The sequence below is a fragment of the Nanorana parkeri genome, unplaced genomic scaffold (assembly GCF_000935625.1).
Source record: "Nanorana parkeri isolate BGI_ZX_2015 unplaced genomic scaffold, ASM93562v1 scaffold234, whole genome shotgun sequence".
Taxonomy (NCBI): Eukaryota; Metazoa; Chordata; class Amphibia; order Anura; family Dicroglossidae; genus Nanorana; species Nanorana parkeri.
This window is the reverse complement of record NW_017306502.1, coordinates 627,979-641,762: the sequence shown is the minus strand read 5'-3', so window position 1 is coordinate 641,762 and position 13,784 is coordinate 627,979. Positions and strand designations below refer to the sequence as shown.

The window sequence follows — 13,784 nt, the reverse complement described above, 5'->3', positions numbered from 1 at the left end:
GGTTCGCGAAGGGAAGCAGAATTTTGCCGAACTTCCGGTTTCGCAAACCGAAGCGTTCGTGAACCGAGGTACCACTGTATCTAGATGCACAAATTGTAAATTTATATCCTTTATTGATTTCTTTGAAATAAAAGTTTTTGTGCCTGGAGTTAATCTTTCATTATGTGAAGCAACCCATGACAACTGTTATATGGCTGGTTGTCATCTGCTATGATATCAATGTTCTGAGGTGTAACCTCAGCAGGGAACATGCCGGCTCCTATATCCCGGTGTGCAATGTGACAGTGTGTATGTCCGGGCAACAAGAGGAAGAGGAGGTGGTTGCTGCTGATGATGGTGGGAGAGGAGGAGGCGCTCAGCTGAAGCTGCTGCTCATGACGCAGGAAAAACGCACCGCCGGCCAAAGAAAGACCTGGGAGACTGCAATGACAGGAACGAAATAAAAATCTAGGCGGAAGCGGGATTAAAACCTTGCGGGACACCTTCTCGACCACGCAAAGCGGCAGTCGCTTAACGGACCATTGAAACGAAGCCGGTCCGGAGCCTCTAAACAGGGAAGAAAAAAAAACCCAGCGGGAGGCGACGCGAAGAAGTTTTAATGCCTGTGAAGTTGTGGGGGAGGACATAAAGGAAGCGAGAGGGGAGGGAAAAAAAATACAGTAGCCCGACCGCGTCGCTTTTGCAGAAGCGATTACGCTCGCCTGTCTCATCTGATTTCTATGACTGTGGCTGGCAGAGCCGGGAGCATTCACACATGTGTAGCCTCGCCTGTCTCTCTGCACCTCTTATGAGCAGCAGGCCGGCTCCTAATCTCCTGCTGGGGAGGAGGACTTACTAGTTTGCGGTGAGTAAATGGGTTCTGTATTCTGGGGGGAGGGGGTCCCTTGTCGCGGCCTAGACGTATGTGAGGCGTTTTATTATTGGTAACCCTGATAGAACACGTAGCCTGAGGCCGGCCTAGCGGGCTCCATTGCCTATTACCCTGTCATGTACGGCTCGGACAGACATACATGACATGTAATAGGAGCTTTCTATAGGGAGGGGGGGTCCACATTCTGCCTCCACCCCGCTCTCTTCTTCCTCTCCGCCTCACCCCTGCTTTTTCCTGTCTGGGGCTGACTGAGGATGATCTAGCACTCCTCCTCTTCCTCTCTCCTCCTCCAGGAGCCATCTCTGCCTCGTATCCCCCCCCTCCTCAGAGCTCGGCGATTTTATTCCCCCTTAACCCCTTCGTCCCTGGCGCGGCAAGGGAGGGTGTGCTGCAGCCATATTCCTCCCCCCCTCCTTTATCTCCTCCACCCTTCTCTCTGACCCGTCCATGTCCTGCCTGTGTGTCTGACCGTCCTGGCAAGCCAGCATTTCCTCCCTCTCGCTGTCTCTCCTCCCCCTTCCCTCTTCTCTTCTGCTTTCTGCCAAACGCCATTACTGAGGTGGAGTGATTGGGACGGGGTGGGGAAAAAGACGCCAGAGACATGTAGGCCCTGCCCGCAATTCCAGGCCCCTGACTGATTTGTATCAATGGCAACCTGCCGTTCTTCCTCCTCCTTCTGAAGGCCTCTGTCAATGTTTCACCCCAGCCTGCTTCCTATGCTAAGCTCTCCCCTTTGCCTCATATCCACCCTTGTCACAAAGCAGAGACGGGAGCTGCTGGAAATGTAAGTAAGGACTGAAGTTGGGCCTAGTGTAGGGAGTGAAGCCTGCTCTGGAGTCAGTCCTGGCTTTGCTGCCCATTTTTAACCTCTGATGAATTAAACACATGACCAAAGCATTTTGTTTGTTTGCACATTGCGAGGCAGGGTTGTCTGAGCCATTGTGACAGTTGGTGGTAACGGCTCTGTTAGGGTGTAACAATGCAGCAACATATACAAGAGTGAATATATTGGACATGCATTATTCCACTTCCTGGAAATGTTAATATGTAATATTGCCCATGGCGGCTGCTCCATACTCGGGGTGCAACAATATATACATGAGTGACTATATTAGACGTATATGAGATACGTTTCCTGGTAATGTTGGTATGTAATATATTGCCCACGGTGAATGCTCCATACTTGGGGTGCAACAATGCAGCAGCAACGTTCACACAAGTGAATATGTTGGACGTACATTAGATCCGCTTCCTGTTAATGTTAATATGCAATATTACCCATGGTGGCTGCTACATACTCGGGGTGTATCAATGCAGCAACATACACCCGAGTGAATATATTGGACGCACATTCTATCCGCTTCCTGGTAATGTTAATATGTAATATTGCCCATGGTGGCTGCACCATACTCGGGGTGCAACAATGCAGCAACGTTCACACGAGTGAATATATAGGATGTACATTAGATCCGCTTCCTGGAAATGTTACTATGTAATATTGCCCATGGCGGCTGCTCTATACTCTGGGTGTAACTATGCAGCAACATTCACACAAGTGAATATATTGCACGCATATTAGATCCGCTTCCTTGTAATGTTTGTATGTAATATTGCCCGAGGTGGCTGCTCCATACTCAGGGTGTAACAATGCAGCAACGTTCACACCTTTTTTTTATTTTCCTTTTTAAGCATTGCAATTGAGGTGTTTCTTGGGTCACCCCGATCTTTTGGAAAAAGTACTGTTCCCTGATACCTGCTTTCTCCAGGCTACAAGACCGACCCCAGCATACTCCCCCTCCAACAGTCATAGGCCACTGATGCCATCAAGTACACTACAGCACCCATAGTCCTGCATTATACATGAGGATGCTTGGGGACGGTACCTTCTAGGGGAACGGGGATCAGGTAAGTAAAACTGCTTTTCCCGGTAACCACAGAATTAAATGAGCATGCAACCCTTGCAATGCAGGGACAGCCCCACTGCACTGGGAGTTTGGTGTATAGGGTAACATTTTGTATTCTGGTATCTGTATATGGTTAATACTGGTAATAATGCCATTCAAAATATGATTTTTAAATTTTATTTCACATGCATTCATTTTATATTTTTCTCTGTTTCAAAGCAGACCAAGATGTCCGGCAACTAGAGCTGCAGCTAACGATTATTTTCAAAATCGATTAGTTAGCCGACTACTAAGTTTTTTATTAATCAGATAAAAAAAATGGCTCCAGTGATGGACTACCAGCTTGTATGGAGATTGTAGTCCATCACAAGAGCAAGCTGTGGAAGTAAATAAAAAAAAAAAAAAAAAAGTGTGGAGTGAAATGGAACGTATAAAATTATACAGCAATCAATGCAGAATGGCACCGACTATAGAGGACTACAAATCCCAGCAATAATACATTACACAGCGCAATACAGAGTACCACCAGCTATAGAGGAATACAATACATCCTAGCAATAGTACATTTTAGCTGGTGGTATTCTGCATTGCGCTTAAAATATGTTTTGATTAGGGGTGCACCGATACTAGTATCCGTGCCGATACCGAGTATTTGGGCAAGTACTCGTACCCAAATGCTCCGATACCTTCCTCGATATTGGAACTTACAGCCAGATGAAAATTTCCTCTGACTGGCAGTGCCGTCAGGGAACATGTAGCCAGCTTCCCGTGCAATCAGGAAGCCGTGGGTGAAGTAATGACCCGCCTCCTGGTTTTCGGATTGGCCTGGGAAGCCGGCTCCTTGCTGATTGGCTGGAAAGCCGGCTTCCTGGCCAATCGGCATCAAGCCAGTTTCCCGGTCAATCAAGTCATTGCTCGCCACCCGGCTTCCTGATTGACCGGGAAGCAGGTTTCCCGGCCAATCAAGCAGGCCAAACATGGAGCCGGCTTCCGTGGCAATCGGGAACCTGGGCGGGATGTCATTACCTGCTGCCCGGTTTCCTGATTACCAGGGAAGCCTGCTCTGTCAGCGGAAGCACCGGTATTAGTATTCAGTGTCGGCGAGATCCGAAAGCAAAAAATCGGTACTCGTACTCGATACCGAAAAACCGGTATTGGTGCATCCTTAGTTTTGATTAAAACAATTTTTTGTATTGGGACAAGTAGATGGTCGTGAAGGACAAGTAGATTTGGCCCCCACTTTAGCCCTTGGACAAGTAGTTTTTTTTTTAAATTTCCACACCCCTGCGCTGTATAATGTACTATTGCTGGGTTTTGTAGTCCTCTATAGCTGGTGGTGTTCTGCATTGCACTACTGTATAATGTATTATTGCTGGGATTTGTTGTACTTCTCTATAGCCGGTGGTATTCCGCATTGCGCTGTATAATGTATTATTGCTGGGATTTGTAGTCCTCTATACAGCGCAATGCAGAATACCACCAGCTATAGAGGAGTACAACAAATCCCAGCAATATATTATACATACAATGTACAGCTACAGCTGATGGTACATTGCTCTGTATAATGTAAAGCACAATGTACCATCAGCTATAGAGGAATACAAATCCCACTATCCCAGCAATACATTATAGAGCACCATGTGGGGGGAATGTGCAGGCTTACTTGAGCAGTCTTCCAGCAACTTGCTTCTGAGATCGGCCTGTCTGTAGGCGTCTGTCATCCCCTCACGCCTGCTCCTCCTCCCTGCGTTCCTGTGCCGATCGTGGATGTGGGTGGGTGGGTGGTTGCCCTGTCTGGCAGCGAGCATGCGGCGGGCAGTGCGTGGCGTGTGGAGCCATTAACAGGGCCAACTAATCAAAAGCCGATTAATCGATGATTGGAAACGTTGACAACTTTTTCAATCATAGATTATAATCGACTTGGTCAATTAGTTGTTGCAGCCCTGCTGGCAACTGTGACTGTAACGGGGTTAGGACAAGCCATATAACACTGTGGTGGTTCTTAGAGCTGTCATTTTATATCCTAGAATAGATAATAGAAAAAAAGAACCTGTTTCTGTAACTGCTTTAAAAGTGTTAGCTGCACTTGGGCTTTAATTTGCTTTTCACTATGGTTCATTTAAAACTACATGTCCATCTAAGACCATCTTGTCCCGCTGGGTGAAAACACTGCTTTCCAGTTTTACTGCAGAATTAAGTGTTGTCACCCTGTATAAGGAAGTGGAAAAATCCAAGATCTACTGGCAGAATTACCAGGTAATTAAACTATGCTAAAGGGTGCCTCATAACTATTAACAGAAGTAGCTTATTTGTATATCACCCGGCTGTAGATCCTCAAATTAATCTCTGAATTAATACGGAACTTGTCCTTCCTTCTGGGGGTGATTACTTTTGTTCCCTTTGGTCCCTCTGTGTTGTAAAGCAGCCACTGCTCCAAGCTCACTCCTGTGATAAACTGCTGTCTCACGTTTTAGTTTACTAATTTGTATTAGGGCTTGTTCACACCGATCGTGTGCGTTTCAGAGCGGTAGCTGCTGGAACGCACCGCGGTTGCTAAGAAACTTCGCCCCTGGGGCGGGAGGGGGCGTAACGGTGCATTGAATTCAATGGCACCGCTTCCATGCCCCCCCCGCCCGCAGTGCAATTGGACACGTGGCAAAACGTTGCCAAAGTTCCGTTCCAAACGCAAAAAATAGGGCTTGCTAGATTGTAGTCCAGCACGGGTGAGCTTGATCTAAAAAAAGTGTGTGTGTGTGTCGCACACTTTTTAAGTGTAGAAAATGACATCCAGTAGTTTATTTTTTTTTCTGATGGTTGCTTGTGAGTTCCTCTGATTGCACCTTGCAGTGGTGTCTTGGTGCAGTCAAGGTCCTCTTAATATACTCCGCATCCCCCGAGACCTCACTGGAAAGGATGATGACCTCACCCACTGTAGTATGGAAGCCGGGAATAATGTAAGTATGTGTAAATAACTTTTTTTTTTTTTTTACTTTAGAGCTGCTACTTATTTCGGGCGAAGGGTTCCTAATATACTAAGCAGATTTTGTTTTGTGTTTTCCTGCAAAGTCTGCAATTAAATGACACTTATTCAGAGTATATATTTTCATATTAAGTACTGCACTGCCCCTTGTCGCATAACTGGTCAATTAATGTGCATGTGGAGGGGTTGCACATATACCTTAAAAGGAACCTGTCTGCACAGACATGGGGGGTTGTCTTATCTGAAGTGTATGCTTTGCGGCTGTCATCCTTGCTTTGCTGCCTGGTAAATCGCTTATCTGGAAGAAACATATGCGTATCAAATGCATATATTCTGTGTTAGTGGCTAAAAGGTGAAAGCAGGATAAGGATGTCATCTCCAGAGCATGCACTTCTAAAGAATTTGTCAGGTAACGAATATGGTAACTACCATCGTTAACATGCTTTTTCAAAGATATTTCCTTCACTTCATGTGACCATATTTTGAAAATACCAGTAATATAACGTAGTACATGCATGCAGTCATTAACCTGTTGCCGTCCACCCGTTGCGAAAAAACGGACGGACGGCACAGTCGCATTGGCGGGTTGCCGTCTCCAGACGGCTTTTTTTCTGCTCGCACATGCATACGATCGGCGGCTCTATAGCCTGCCGATTGTATGTATGGGCTGTCTGGCTGCGCGCCCCCCCTCGAATTTCGCTGCTGCCGCCCCCCCCTCCTGACTCCTCACCTTTAATCCCGGGATCCGCTGCCCCATCTGCGGCCCGGGACCGGCTCGGGAGGGAGGTCAGCATCTTCCTCCTTGCTGAAATCGACAATTGCGCTACACATGTTGCATGTCGGAGGGAGAGCAATCATTTTAGGGCCATCAATCACTGATAACACTAAACTGATGAGAGTTAAAAGGTTTTAAAGCGTCGCCAATGGCCAATTTTGTGTATTGTAGTTCTTTGAGGTTTCGCACGCGCAATTTTAAGGCTTGACATGTTTGGTGTCTATTTAACCGACGTGACCCCGTTTCTTAGATTTTACCAAAAAATTGGGTAATAATAAATGTTTTATCATTTAATATAGGGGAAACGTTTTTTTTTTTAAATTTTCGATAATTTTTCCTTTAATATATTAAAAAATAAAACCCCAGTGGCAATTAAATACCATCAAAATAAAGCTCCATCTGTCCCCCAAAAAATGGTATAAAATTAATTTCAGTACAGCGTTGTATGACGGAATAAACGTCAGTCAAAGTACTGCAGCGCTGAATACTGAAAAATGGCCTGGATGGGAAGGGGGTTTAACACCGCGGACTTAAAGTGGTTAAAGTATATTTACAGTCAAAGACCTTGCCCCCTATATTTTCTAATAAACTCACTAGCTGATCCTGCCAGTATTGAAGCTTTGCATCCATTTCCTTCAAAGTGTTGACAAATATACCAAAATGGAATAAAGGGGCCACCATTCACACCCTTCGGGATCTACCAGCATCAGCTTTGAGAGCTACTTGTAGATCACGATCTACCTAATGGGCACTCCTGCTCTAGAGAAAGACAACGCTGCAACTATGTCAACACCTGAATTGGGGAGAGCAGCGGGGATCCAGAGAAGCGGCGGGAGGAGAGGACATGGCGATCTACCAGTGATCGCTACGCGATCGACTGGTAGATCGCGATCGACCTTGTGGGCACCCCTGCCCTACGACTAAACCTATATTTAATCCTTATATAATACTGAGGGGGCACACAATTTATTTTTAAAGGCTAGCCGGCTTTAGGATGTGCATGCAGCCTTCATAACCCATCCTGGTCTGTTTTTACAGTAGCTTGCTGAGTAAGCCCCTGCTCTGCTAGAAGACGCAGAAGGTTTAATAACATTAGCGTTAAGTGAAATGTTTTTCTCTTGGTATTGCTTGGTGCTATTGTTGGAACTGGCGCTGATAGCTCTTCCTTTTTTTTGTGTGTGAGTACACACTTTCACAGGTAAATTACAGTTAATAAAATACTTTTTAAATGCTAACCTTTAAGAAGAACTCTGGGCAGAATAAAACGTAACCCCTGCAGTGGTGCTACTAGAGATCTGCCATACACCTTTGTACTGAAGCTGTTAATGCCTGGCTCTTCCTCAGCATCTCACCAAGAGACATGGCAGTCCTTTACCTGATGAATTGCAGTAATTTAGCTGCTAGCAACGGAAGTTCTGCCCTTGGCCAAGAGCTGGCTGGACAGGGTTCGCTTGTGACTGAGTTGGTTCAGTTAACAAGGGGAATGGCCATGCATTTTTTTTTTTTTTGGTACATTGCTGACCAATGTGGTGCTGTAGTTTCCTTTTCACTATTGTAAACAAGCATGGAGTCCTGGCAACCTGTGACTTGAGAGGCCATTACATCCCCCAGCGTTGGTGTTCGGCAGTTGCATGGGTTTTTCTTAACTCGCCACAGGGACTGTTAAATGTCAAGCCCAGGCAGAAATCTATATCCTCATTCAGTATGTCATGCCTAAATCACCACTTATGCAGCCAGTAGAACTATGGAAAAAAAATCTAATGGATCCTGTCTGCGTCTGAGCAGGGACACCCACACGGACGTGCAGTTTGGGTGAGCCAATGGCCACGTACTCCCATAGAGCAGAACAGGCTGCTGTGTACAAATCATACGCTACACCCGTCCTTCCCGGGATCTGCCCGATACGGCCGTGCATGCAGCACGGATCTGTATGAGCCGGCTGTAAGTCGTGAATGAGGGCTTATTGAGACAAAAACTGATTGGAAATCCAAACATTTACAGCTGTCTCCTCGCTTGAGAAGACAGCTAAGGACTTCTTCCCATGGGGACCCCTGTTCTGGTGACAACTACTTATGAGTGAAATTCCCCTCACTTTGTAGAGCTTTTCTTTCCCGTCTGGCTGTTTCTCAGAACAGAAGTGAAAGGAAATATCCCCAATGGGATGCAAGACAGTAACAAATTTCTGTCCAGAAGTTTTAACTCTCCCCTTATTTATACAAAACTTTAGGAAAACTGTTTTGCCTATACATACACTTTAACACAGCGGTATTGTTGTTCTGGGTTTCACCTGTGACATTGATTAGAATGTTTTGTTTCTTGTTGATCCTGCCAGTTTTGGTGTGTTTTTCTCTGATTCACCTTGGGGTTGGTGTGTTGTTTGTGCAGTATTTAGTCTGATCGCCAAATTTGCTTAATTTTGGTCTTATTTAACTATAGAACCTTCCAATGGGAGTACATGGGAGTCTCCCATGTACCTTCTGCAAACTGTAAAACTGTAGGCTAGATGTCATGATAGTTTAACAATGGCTTTCTTTTTTGACATTCTACAATAAAGCTGTGACTGAAGTACTTTGGCAACAGTTGCATGCAGAGTCTCTTCAATCTTAGCCCTTGAAGATTGTTACTCCTTCCAAGTTGTCATATTTAGCCTCCCACTCCTTTTTGGTGAATGGCCGGTTCTTCACATATCTAGAGCTTTGCCATATATGTTTTTCATTTTGTTAATAGCTTATTGTACTTCAAGGGATATTCATTGGATATTTTGTATCCATAACCTCATTTGTCCTTTTCAGGCTTACATTCACACTGTTGCAGTGCATTTGCGCAAGTGCATTATGCTGCTTGTTAATTTGCAATAAAGCAAATGGGCTGGCCAGGGCATCAAAAAAGATGCATGTTCTTTTTTTCGGCATCTCATAACATTGCTATGTGGTATTGCATGTTGTACTGCACTAAAATAGTCTGAACCCAGCCTTAATCACATTTTCATGGAGTTGGTTAAAGTGTTCATTTGTTTTGATGGTGAAGGCTATCCCACAATTTTGACTGATCAGAACTTGGACTTTTGACATTTGTACAGTAATACCTTGGTTTACAAGTAACTTGGTTTTGAGAGTGTTTTGCAAGACAAGCAAACATTTCTGAAAATTTTTGCCTTGATATACAAGCAATGTCTTGCAATAAGAGGAAAATTTTGTAGAAAAGCACCATCCGAATAAGGCTGTAGCAGTGCGAGCGATGAGTCTTTTTAACGACAATATAATGTCACATTGAATAGATTCCTTGTTAAGGTTTCACGAAATGAAAAAGATTCCACTGAGTCAAGGGATAGCAGTGATTCCGTTAGTGATAGTGAAAGTCGTCCTACACAATAATCCTCCTCTCTTGTCCCCCTCACACCAGCCACGAAGGTACCGGTAATTGGTTTATTTTCTTTATATATTGTACAGTATTATATTACAGTACTGTATTGTAATCCTTTTTATATGAATATTTTTGAGTTGTGGAACAAATCATATTAATTTCCATTATTTCCTATGTGGAAATTCGCTTTGATATACAAGCGCTTTGGATTACAAGCATGCTTCCGGAACGAATTATGCTCTTAAACCAAGGTATCACTGTATATTTAAACTAAAATCATTTGAAACTTCACTACACGTAGTTAAATGCTGTTCCAATAGTCATGTGCTGCACCAGTGATGATTTTGGATTCATCGGAGAATTATGAGGCGAGTGATTTTCACTCGCCCTCATAATCTGAGCCGACCTGTGACAATAAAACTGTCACAGGTCTGCTCGATCATGTCCCTGCAGAGAGCCGTGAGTGACACTGAGCTTTGGGTCACGGGAGAGCGCTAGTTTGTGTTCTCCCGTGACCCTTAGGAGAACTATGGGAAAAGCCCTGACCCCATAGTTCTCTAAGTCAGGTATTTTGTTTTTTTCGTTGTAAATACTAAGTATTTCTAAGTATATTGCACAAACCTAGTCTAGTGCTCACTCTAATACAACACTATTGTCCTTTTAATCTTGAGAAACGTCAGGTTGCTCAATCGGCTACCATCACTGTTTGGGTATTCTGACAGTGGCAAACTCACTGCTGTCAGAATGCAATAGCCAAAAGGAGATTCATCCACCCACACTGTTTAACGTGGTTGGAGGAATCGGTTTTATTTTTTCATTTGGCCAGCAGTTTGAACGAAAAAAAATGTAATGGTGTATGGCTAGCTGTGAACAATTGGCAACATTTGATTTTGCTGCTCAAGGAAAGGAGGGTCCCTGTTTACAAACCTGTAGTTTTAACTATAGCGGGTATAACGGACCACTATTTTTCCACAAACATTCAACAGCCTTTACTACTAGGGATGCACTGTAATTTTGTGACCTGAAACTTTTTGACCTGAAAATGGTACTATGGGCAAAGTGCCGAAAGTACCAAAATAGCAAAAAATGTGGTGCTTCTCTTTTCCCCCGCTGGGCACCTGTCTGTGGCCCTTCTGATACCCGCTGTGACCAATACTGATCACAGAGTGTAAGTAAATGAGGACATAGTATGCTTACTGTGTCCCCAGTTATGAATGAACAAGAAGTGCTCTACATCACTTCCTGTTCATTCATGATTGTGGATATCTCCTCCATTTGTGAATGGACAGGACCACGCAGTATAGCGGCTTCCTGTTCTCAATCATTTTCTATTTTTAAAAGGAAATATCAGGGGTCTGTTTAGTCACCTGATATTTTCCCAAAGCTCCTAACAGTAAAGTAAAGCATTTTTATTTTTATTTTTTTTAAAAGGGATGGAAAAAGTCTTTCGGGTTTGGCCTGACAAATTTTTTAATGTCGGTCTAAAAATTTCATATTGGTGCATCCCTATTTTTTACCAATGTTGTCGTTCTATTGAAAGTTAAGGCAAGGTATTGAGAAGCTACTGTTACTCTTTTATTATGCCCCTTGAATTATGCATAAACTTTTCAGGCCTTTTAATTCTGCTGTAAGATGTCAGGACTGTATAACAATCATGTGCCGAGCTGAATAAATATATACAATTCAGTGAAATATGTGATATAACGATAAGATATAAGAGTATGCTTTAAAAATATGTACATAAGAGCATATCAAAACATGAAAAGATGTGAACAAAGTCCAATGTGCAACAATTTAAAATCGTGCCAATAATTGCAGGGGATAGTCCACCACTAGATGGATTCAAACTTCCAAGTAAGCAGTTGCCACAGAATCCTGACAGACTTTCACCTCCACCCAGTGAATGCAAAAATTGGAACACTTTTTACCTGGGGAGATAGACCCACAAAACTAGGTCTCAAAGCGTGTTTCCCTTCTTAATAGGGGACGGAAGCCTGTATGACTGAAGACCAGATAACCTCCTCAGCTCGCAAATAACATCATTTCAAAGGGAAACAAAATATAAAGAGGACATAGTGCGTATCACCCAAAAAATACAATTTATTGAATAAAAGCAGGTACTCGCAATGTCACAGGTGACAAAAGGGATAAAACAAATATCCAATGGACACCACAATACAAATCTAGGGGTGCAATGGGACTCCTGTCCGTCTGGCTCAGCTAAGAAGAGTGACGTCAAATGCTCAGCCCTTATATCTATAAGATGTCAGGACTATCATCCTAAAGTGGACCTTTACCCATATCTTAAAAAAAAAACAACAAACACACCTTTTAGAAATGTTTAATAATGACAATCTACAAACACATACTTCTAGATAATTGCAGACTTTGTGTTCTTTGCACACCTTATTTCTCTTTTCTTCCCCAGTCTTCTGGCAGTGGTCATGTTTACTAAGGGCAGATTATTAGCTCTCCATTTACTTCCTGAAAATCTGGCACTTGTGACTAGGACATGTGATCATGCACATCATCTCCAGGGAGGACAATGCCTTTCCCTGAGATCTCATAAGATTACAGATGAGATTTCCCAGAAATGATAGTAGGAAGCAACAGAGCTTATGGATGGTTCAGGAGACGCGCTCTGCAAATGGAGTCACAATCTTCTGGCTTTTTATGTCTTAAGGATGGTGTCTGTGATGCTCTTCTTTCTATGTGCCCACTTCTGAGTTGTTCTAGTTTGATAGTAAGTGCTTGTTGTAGTGGAGAATTATAAAGTGTCATACAAAAGCTGAGCTTAGGATAAGCCCATAAATATGCAGATTAGATTTTGGCAGCATTGTCACACAGCTAGACAGATGATGCCACTTTCTCTGTTAAGTTAGAGATTGTAATGTCTCTCCACCCCCAACCTGCTCACTGTCCAGCAGTGGACTGATGAGGTCATTTGTCTGCTCGCTACTATCGGCAGGCCCTCTAACAGATGGCACAACTGACTAGCTCCTTGTGCTGCTTCTCCTTATCCCAAAGTTCTTCCTACCTTGAGCTCTGCTGTACAAGAGGTATACCAAGTCAAATTCAAGGACTAATGCTACTTGCATTTAATTGTGTATTAATACAGAAATGCAATAATTTGTGCCTTTTTATGTTTGCTTAGAGTTCAGTTCAGTGGGATCCCAGTGCAGTAAAAGGTGGATAATAGATACTAGTTTTCGGTCAGACATGCTGGTCTGTGTTGAATGATCATTGGCACATTTTGTTGCTGTTAACTCCCATAAATGTTTGTAACTTGAAGACCAGCATACAAGTTTCTTTTCGGGGTTGCTTATCTTAATGGGGAGCGGTAGGATTGGAAATGGTTTGGCAACCTTTCCAATCAACATTGCCACTGAGAACTGGTTGACTCTGTGGATATGAAATTCTCTCGATCAGTTGACCCATCTCTTTTGTCTATTTGGAGCTGCAGACCTGACACTTTACATTTGCTCCTCCCATCTTTCTGATAAAAGTTTAATTTTCAAGATTTGTTTTTTTTTTTTCTCTTCAGGTATTGTTTGTATCTGAGATAAAATTTTATTACTATGTTGTAGGTGAGGTGGCTGGAGCCATGATCCTGATTTTGCCATCATTGCCTTTTGATTCAGTGACCTAAAATTAGCTTGCTCATATAGGAATTTGCTCTTTCAGCTTATTTTCTTTTTTTTTTTTTTTAAATGATTGTGTGTGTACATGCAGTGTATACATTTTCAGTAAAAACTGAAAATACTAGTAAAACAGGCTCTAAACCAGATGTCCTTTCATTAGTAATTACAAATTATATAGGCACACACTTGTATAAGGTCATAGGCATCCGACCTCTAGGCCCAATGTGAAGTGTCGTGTAACCCCCCCCCC

The 13,784-nt window shown here is 43.4% G+C and overlaps 1 protein-coding gene across 2 annotated transcripts in view; it reads left to right on the top strand.

Moving 5' to 3' along the window:
• The first annotated feature begins 311 nt into the window (after positions 1–311).
• The window catches only part of USP9X (ubiquitin specific peptidase 9, X-linked), a 143,325-nt gene continuing 129,852 nt past the window's right edge, over positions 312–13,784 (top strand). For both annotated transcript variants that reach the window (XM_018556326.1, XM_018556327.1), the window contains exon 1: positions 312–844. The gene's annotated coding sequence lies outside the window, so the exon portion shown is untranslated. The remainder of the gene's footprint in view (positions 845–13,784) is intronic.